Source organism: Mustela lutreola, chromosome 7, assembly GCF_030435805.1.
Source record: "Mustela lutreola isolate mMusLut2 chromosome 7, mMusLut2.pri, whole genome shotgun sequence".
NCBI lineage: Eukaryota > Metazoa > Chordata > Mammalia > Carnivora > Mustelidae > Mustela > Mustela lutreola.
This window is the reverse complement of record NC_081296.1, coordinates 2,096,586-2,104,737: the sequence shown is the minus strand read 5'-3', so window position 1 is coordinate 2,104,737 and position 8,152 is coordinate 2,096,586. Positions and strand designations below refer to the sequence as shown.

The 8,152-nt window shown below is 50.6% G+C and overlaps 1 pseudogene; it reads left to right on the top strand.

Moving 5' to 3' along the window:
* Positions 1 to 1,422: 1,422 nt before the first annotated feature.
* LOC131835192 (olfactory receptor 2H1-like) lies at positions 1,423 to 2,309 on the top strand (annotated as a pseudogene).
* Positions 2,310 to 8,152: the final 5,843 nt, after the last annotated feature.

The following is an 8,152-nucleotide window of genomic DNA, read 5'->3' as shown; positions in this document are numbered from 1 at the left end:
CTGACAGTATTGCTTGCACAATAGCGAATATACTAAAACCACTAAATTATACATTTTTAATTGGGTCTATGTAAACTCTATCTCCAGACAGTAAAAGGAATAAGGGGAAATGCAGCGTGCTGGTCCCATCTGGGGTGTGTGCGCGCGGGAGCACTGAAGACACTCGAAACATGTGCTCAGTTCTTCATGGTCATGCCAGGGGTTGATTTTCTTACTCATTAAACTGTAGAGATATGCTTTACTTATGCTTTTTTGATTGTATAAAAATATGACAAAAAGTTAAAATGCGTCCTATAAGGGAGAAAAGCATGGGAGAAAAAGAACAAACCGAGGAAGATACCGGAGCAGAAATATCTAGAAGAGATGCAGCGGGATGGGAACCTGCATCAGGAGATGCTCAGGCCACCCTGTAGGCTGCCCAGGCACTTCTGCCAGCCGGCCCTACCCCAAGCCCTCCCTGAGGCTGGAGGTCAGCTAAGCTTAGCTGGGGAGCTGCCAATGGCCTCAGCCTCCTGCCCCAGCTCTGACTTGGCTTTCTATGCCCAATGTTCCTCTTTTTTTATATAAAATATACAGCCACCTCCTCCAGGATGTTTTCCCTGATATAGCCAACCAAACTGGTCCCTTGCCACCTTATAGACCCTACTCCCTCACTCAGGATGCTGGTGTCCCGACCTTGAAGGCTTGGGGTCTTTGATATTGTCTCTGTGAACTGCTCAGTGGTTTTAATATGCTCGGGGTCATGCCTGCCTCCCACCTGTAAGCGTCTCAGGGCAGTGACTGAACATGTGGGCCAGTCCCCCCAGCCAGACAGCCAGCTCAGCTACTTGAGCAACCAAACGGCTCTGGGAATGGTGTCCTTACACACAAAGGGAAAACCTCTCTCCCAGATACAACACTCTCTCTCTAAGGCTCCCCTGCAAAAAAGATGCACAGAATATAATGTGGTATAAAGAGCTCCACAACAGTTACCTGACAGAGAAATGATGAACTCTATGTAGATAGCTTATAACCTGAAAATCCACTTGAAAATACATGACTTTGCTGGCTCTTCCAACAAACATAAGGACAACGAAACACTTAACACTTAGAACAGGACGCAGAGGCGCTCCGTACAGGCGGTGCTGAAGTGCTCCGTCAGCTCACACCTGCTTGCTTTCCACCAGCCTCCTTTACGCTCAGCCAGCAGCCCAGGGCCCCAGCAGACAGCTCTGTCCGTCTGCCAGCACGTCCTGCTGCCCCCACGCCAGCTAGCCCACACTGACCAGGAGAGATGAGAAGGGACGAGCCGCTGAGGGTGGTGTCCAGGAGAGGACACTGGTGGGACGATGGGAAGAGAAAGGTGCACCTGCTGTGGCCTGACCAGTACCAGCTGGGGTCTCAGACGATAGACGTCCCTCCAGACCGGGGCAGGAAGAGGTCATGGCCACCCAGAGCTCCCCTGGCGGCTTCCTCCTTTGGGGTTTCTCTGAACGCCCAGGACTTGAAAGAAGCCTCTTCGTGGTTGTCCTACCTTCTGACTCAGGTGGGCAACACCCTCACCATTCTGCTGTCTGACCTTTTTCCTCTCTGACCTGTCCTTCTTGGACCTTCTTGGATGAGTTCCATCCTCCAGATGCTGGTCAACCCCTGGGGCCCAAAACCCATCAGCTTCCTTGGCTGCTCTGTTCAGCTCTTCATCTTTCTGTTCCCGGGGACCACTGAGTGCACCCTCCTGGCAGTGATGGCCTCCGACTGCTATGCGGCCACCCGCCAGCGCCCCCACTACACCACCATCATCTAGCCCTGCCGGTGCCAGCAGCTGGCATCCGTGGCCAGGGTCATCGGGCTGCTGGAGTCAGTAGTCCAGACGCCACCCCCTCTCCGCCTGCCCCTCTGTCCCCATCGGCAGATGGATGGCTTCGTGTGTGAGGTCCCAGCTCTAATCACATTGTCCTGTGGGACCACCACCTACAATGAGACCCGGAGGGCTGTGGCCAGTGTCCTCATTCTGGTGGTGCCCCTCGGCCTCATCCTTGTCTCTTACTGTGCCATCGCCCGAGCAGTGCTGAGGATTAACTTGGCGCAAGAGTGGAGGAAGATGTTTGGGACCTTCCCCTCCCATCTCACAGCGGTCACCCTCTGGTACAGCTCAGGCATTGTCGTCTCCCTCCAGCCCCAGAGTTCCTATGCTCACAAATGGGGCAAGTTCTTTGGTCTCTTCTATGCCGTGGGCACCCCAGCACTTACCCTCTCACCTGAGGAACAAGGAAGTCAAGAGAGCCTTCAGGAGACTGCTGGGGAAGGACAGGGACACAAGGCGGAGCTGAGTGCGGGTCCATGTGCTGCCCAGTCCAGAAGAGGTCCTCGTGCCGCTGGCAGGAAGCCTGTGTTCCCCGCACCTGTGCCCTCCCCCACGGTGCCACGCCAGTGGATGATGGCCACGTGTGTGCACGCAGGGGTGCTTGCATGTGCCCTATCTGTAAGGCAGGGACAGGAAGTGGGCTGAGGTGCAGAAGGCACCGATACGTGAAACAGGAGAGATTTCAGATGATCTCCTCTTTGATCTATTTTGTCTTTAATGGTCTTTGCCTTCACCACGATGTGTCTACACCATCTGTCCTAATGGTTTCACACCCATTTCTGATCCCTGCCACACCATTTTGCTTCTCCCTTCAGTTTTTCCCACACTTCCTTCTGTGTGTTTTGCATTGTTCATTCATTTCATCCTCCCAAATGACAGCAGGAGGGGGAGCTGAGGTCAGGCAAGCTCTGAAACCAGCCCAGGAGCCCAGACTTTAGATCTAATATCTAAGCCACGCAACCTCTCTTAGGGTACTCAGATGTCCTCGCACCTTCAGCCTGGGAACAGAGCAGCCTCGGGACAGAGAGGGGAGTCACTTAATGCCTGCATTTCACACACACACACACGCACACACACACGCACACACACACACACACACACACCATGGGTCACATCAGCACCTGCATTTTACCCCCCCATCCCCACCCTAGAGGTCACCTCGGCCCCAGCATTGCTTTCCCTGGTGTCCACAGGAAACCTTGGTGTGGACATTCTTTCCTCCAGCATCCACAGGTTACCTCGGTGTGGACATTCCTTCTCTCAGTGTCCACAGGCCACTTTGGTGTAGACATTCCTTCCCCTGGCATCCATGGGTCACCTCAGTGTGGACATTCACTCCCCTGGTGTCCACAGGTCCCCTAAGTGTGGACATTCCTTCCCTTGGTGTCCAAGGGTCACCTCGGTCCCTCCATTCCTTCCATCAGCATCCACAGGTCTCCTTGGCTTCTCCATGCCTTTCCCCCAGTGTCCACGGGTCATCTCAGTGCAGGCGTTCCTTCCTCCAGCATCCATGGGTCACCTAGATTTCTCCACTCCTTCCCCAGCACCCATGAGTCACTTTGGCATGGACATTCCTTCCCCCCACGTGCACGGGTCACCTAGGTGCGGGTGTTATCCTCTGGGCAGAGGAAAATCTCAGAGCCAGGAGCGCCCCCACCGTGGGCACTGAGCAGGAACGTGTCCACCAGGTGGACCCACAGGGATTCTCCTGGAGGTCATCATCAGCCCCGCATTCTGCTCAGACCGTTGTCGTCACTGAGTGTGCACTGATTAGGGCACTCCAGGTACCATGTACGTGATTTACGTGTATCAATGCATTGTACCATGTACGTGATTTACGCGTATCAATGCATTGTACCATGTACGTGATTTACGCGTATCAATGCATTGTACCATGTACGTGATTTACGCGTATCAATGCATTTAATCCCTGTCACACCATGAGGTGGATCCTAGCTTTTTCAGATGCACAGAGTCTTTTTCATAAGACACAGAGCTAAGCAGCAGCTTCAGGTCAGCAATCTGTCCCCAGGAGGCTGACTCAAGTCTCTACGTCCTTAACCCTGTCTTTTGGTAGAAACAGTGCTTCTACTGCCCAGGTAAGAAGTCTCAGCTTCTCAGTAAACTTTGAGGAACTCATCCCAATCTAGAAACAAATCTAAACCAATTTTGCATCCAAGGGAAGTTTCCTTCCTGGGAATAAGAAATTATTGAAGGCCTCAAAGCATCCCATGTGATCAAGACGCCGCAGTAAGTGGTTGGAAGTTTTGTTACGGCTCATGGTATGCATTCCTGGCTTAGATGCCCCAGAAGGCTTCAGACTCCCAGAAGGCAAGGGCCAAAATGTTGTGGAAAATTGGCACCCAATTAATTCTATGAATGAATGAATGAATCTCTCCAAAGAATGCATATGGCTTTCTGGAGATCCTAATCGCACACATGCTGTCTCTCAGCTTTTCCGTGGCAATGACAACACCAAATTCTCTTTGGCGCATGCTGATGAAATAAGAAAATGGGAAAATTCTACTTTTATTCTAACCCCAGCACAAAATGGCTTTGGCGGAACATTTTCTCCCTGCAGCAGCAGCACACAACAGCAGACTTAACTCCGTGTTCATCCTGAGCCTCCCAGCAAGCCACAGGCAGTACCCTTATGTCCCTCATGCTCCTCTCAGACCACGTCCCGCTCTTAATGTAGATCCCCCAGCTGGTAGTAATAGCCTCATCTCATCCCTGCAAGTACTACTGACCCTGATCTCACTTTTCAGATCATGGCATTTCTTTTTCTCCTGACCCGCCACCTTTTCTCGCCTGCACCCGCTCTTCAGCTCTGATCGTACAGAAGCCTGTGGGGGACACAACAGAGCCTGACATGAAGCAGTCTGAAAGGAACTGTTTTAATGAAACCTGACGTGTTTGAATAAAGGGCTTAACACAGGCTTTAGAACTAGCATTTCAGTCTGAATTAATTCTCCGTGTGATGTTATCTACTCAAAACGTCAGGAGGAAATCTATGCTAAACTTAACAATAACCCTCGAAGTGTGCAGGGAAGACAGAGGTGGTCGGAGACAGATTTCCAGCTTATGTAACTGAGTATGAGGCTGTTAGCCTTACGAGTCAAACCCATCAGTTATCTCACCAGCATGAGATGGGTTTACTCAGGGATTAAAAAAAAAAATGCAGGGGTGCCTGGGTGGCTCAGTGGGTTAAGCCTCTGCCTTCGGCTCAGGTCATGATCCCAGGGTCTCAGCAGGGATCCTACGTCCCCCTGTCTCTGCCTACTTGTGATCTCTGTCTGTCCAATAAATAAATAAAGTCTTTAAAAAAAAAAAGAATTATAATCCAGGACAAACGAGATTCAGCAAAACGGAACACAAGTCCAGGAAACACAGGAGAGTTACACTTTTTTCTTCTTAAGGATTAAAGGACTGAGTGGAGAATGCTGTTAGGAACTACCAGTCCCTTGCGGTAAGCTGGGGATTCAAAGCGTGGTTGCTTTTCACTGCCTGAGCGGCTCTAGGGGCGGGGCTGAGAAGGCTCCGTCCATCCTGCTGGAATAGTAGAGGGGCGTCCACAGAGAGCTCCCCTCCCTGTCTTCCTGTCAGGTCTGCTGGTCACCAGGAGAGGCGGGGCTGACAGCTCACACTGTTGGCCTCCCAGCCCAGTGGGGGTGAGCTGTCCCATCACCCCTCACAAGAAGCCCAGAACAAAAGAACAAAGTGCGTGAGTGCCTAGGTGTGTGGGAAGCAGAGGGTTCTTCCTAGAGATCTGAACCTCTGCAGAGGGAACAAAATTAATACGAAATATTTGCCAATGCCTCACGTGTAAAGAGCTAAACGGTCTTGCGCATGAGTGACCCCGGAGTGGCAGGCAAGCTGAGGACAAAGCGGGCGCTGGCGCCCCACCATCCCCCTGCCATGGGTATGTGTGACATTCAGGCACTCCGGTGGCCCTAAAGGAAGAACTAATAGTTAGCTTGTAGATCACAGTCCTGCAAGACGAGTCTCCTTCAGTTTACAAATGTCTTAGCGATCCACAAGAACAAAGTATTTCTGTCAATGGCTTAGCTTCCAGAAGGAAATGTAGATACAGTTAAATGTCCTTGGAACCTACAGCCCATGACAGATTCTTGAAGCAGGCAGAGTGCAGTGTTTCTCCAGGAAGCTTCCTACTGTCTTCTTGTTAATGCCTTGCTAGAGGGGGAAACAACCTTAACTTGACAATGGCAAGGCCTCCCAGCGTCCTGCAAGTCTTCTTTAACACAGGAAAATCCTTTTGAAACCCCCCTCTTCCTTACCTCCCCAGCCCCATAGTATATAATCACCAGCCCTGGAAACCCCAGGGCAGCTGCTCTTTCTGCCCACAGGTCCTGTCCCTGTGCTTGGTACCGGCACAAAAACAGACATGTAGACCCACCATTTTGCACCAAAGATGTCTCAAGAGTTCATTCTTGGCTCCAGACCTCACCCCAGTGAACCCCACCTATATTCTGAAATCCCATCATGAGGCTGGGACGCTGTGGGAGAAGGGTCACACCAGGAACCCAATGATTGAGGAGGAAGGTAGGGATTGTGAACTGGATTGTGAATTGGTCCCTCCTCAATGCTTGAAGCCTGTAAGATTTAGGTCCCATGAGGACAGGCACGTACCTGCCCAACTCAAGTACAGCACTTGAGTTGGAAGCCTTTGAGGGATGGCCTTCAAGAACTCGGTTTTAGCTGCCTACTCAAGTAGGGACAGCAGCTCCTTCCGACGGCCTCACTGAATCATGAGTAGACACGGGTGCACAGAGCCCAGTTCACACTGCACCCCCTGGCCACTGTGGAGCCAGGCTCCTATTCTATGCAGAGTTAATCATGCTGGAGAGTACCAGAGGTCACCTCCAAGAGAGGCCTCTTTGGCATGTGGATTATTTTGAGCTAAGGCCTGTTGAGGATTCAATAACAGGCAAAGTCTCCCTTTTGCAAAGCAAAATCACATTTCTAAAAGGGCCTTCCTCCCTGAACTCCTGGAGGAATCTTCACACCTTCTGTCAATGGGGAAGTCATCAACTTAAATCTGGGTAACAAACCTAACTATGCAGCCCTCTTCACAACTACTTCCCTGACTTCCTTCCTTAGCTGTCCTCAACCACCCTTTCCCTTTGTTTGGCCTAAAGTGGTTAAGCCCCACCAGTAACTGGCCGCTAGGGTCCCTCATCACTGGGGGCCCCTTGTGTGTGTGTGTGTGTGTGTGTGTGTGTGTGTGTGTGAGAGAGAGAGAGAGAGAGAGAGAGATGCAGGGTTCAAGATGTATTTGACCATAGCATTGAGGGTCCATATCTGGGCTCTCTACTCTGTTCCACTGGTCTATGTGTCTGTTTTATGTGCCAGTACCATGCTGTCTTGGTGATCACAGCTTTGTAATAGAGCTGGAAGTCAGGCAACGTGATGCCCCCAGCTTTGGTTTCTTTTTCGACATTTCCTTAGCAATTCGAGGTCTTTCTGGTTCCTTACAAGTTAGGGTTGCTTGTTCCAGCTCTATGAAAAATGCTGTTGATATTTTGATCAGGATGGCATTGAAAGTGCACATTGCTCTGGGGAGCACGGACATTTTCACAGTATGTATTCTTCCAATTCCCTCTCCTGGTGACCAGCAGACCTGAGAGGAAGACAGGGAGGGGAGCTCTCTGAGGACGCCCCTCTACTATTCCAGCAGGATGGACGGATCTCTCTGATATGAGGAAGTGGAGATGCAACATGGGGGCTTAAGTGGGTAGGAGAAGAATCAATGAAACAACATGGGACTGGGAGGGAGACAAACCATAAGTGACTCTTAATCTCACAAAACAAACTGAGGGTTACTGGGGGGAGGGGGGTTGGGAGAAGGAGGTGGGGTTATGGACATTGGGGAGGGTATGTGCTTTGGTGAGTGCTGTGAAGTGTGTAAGCCTGGTGATTCACAGACCTGTACCCGTGGAGATAAAAATATATGTTTATAAAACATCCATGTCGATAAAAAAAGGGGTATTCATCCTTTCTGATGGGATGCTCTTACATGTCTTTCACGAGACAGATCCTTTACCTTTTTGGTTAAGTTTATTCCCAGGTATCTTAGGTATTGTAAATGGAATTGATTCTCTAATTTCTCTTTCTACAGTTACATTCTTAGTGTACAGGAAAGCAACTGGTTCCTATACACAATGGAATAGTCCTCAGTCATCAGAAAGGATGAATACCCAACTTTTTTTATTGACATGGATGGGACTGGAGGAGATCATGCTGAGTGAAATAAGTCAAAGCCTGGATAAGGGGCTCCCGGTCCCTGTG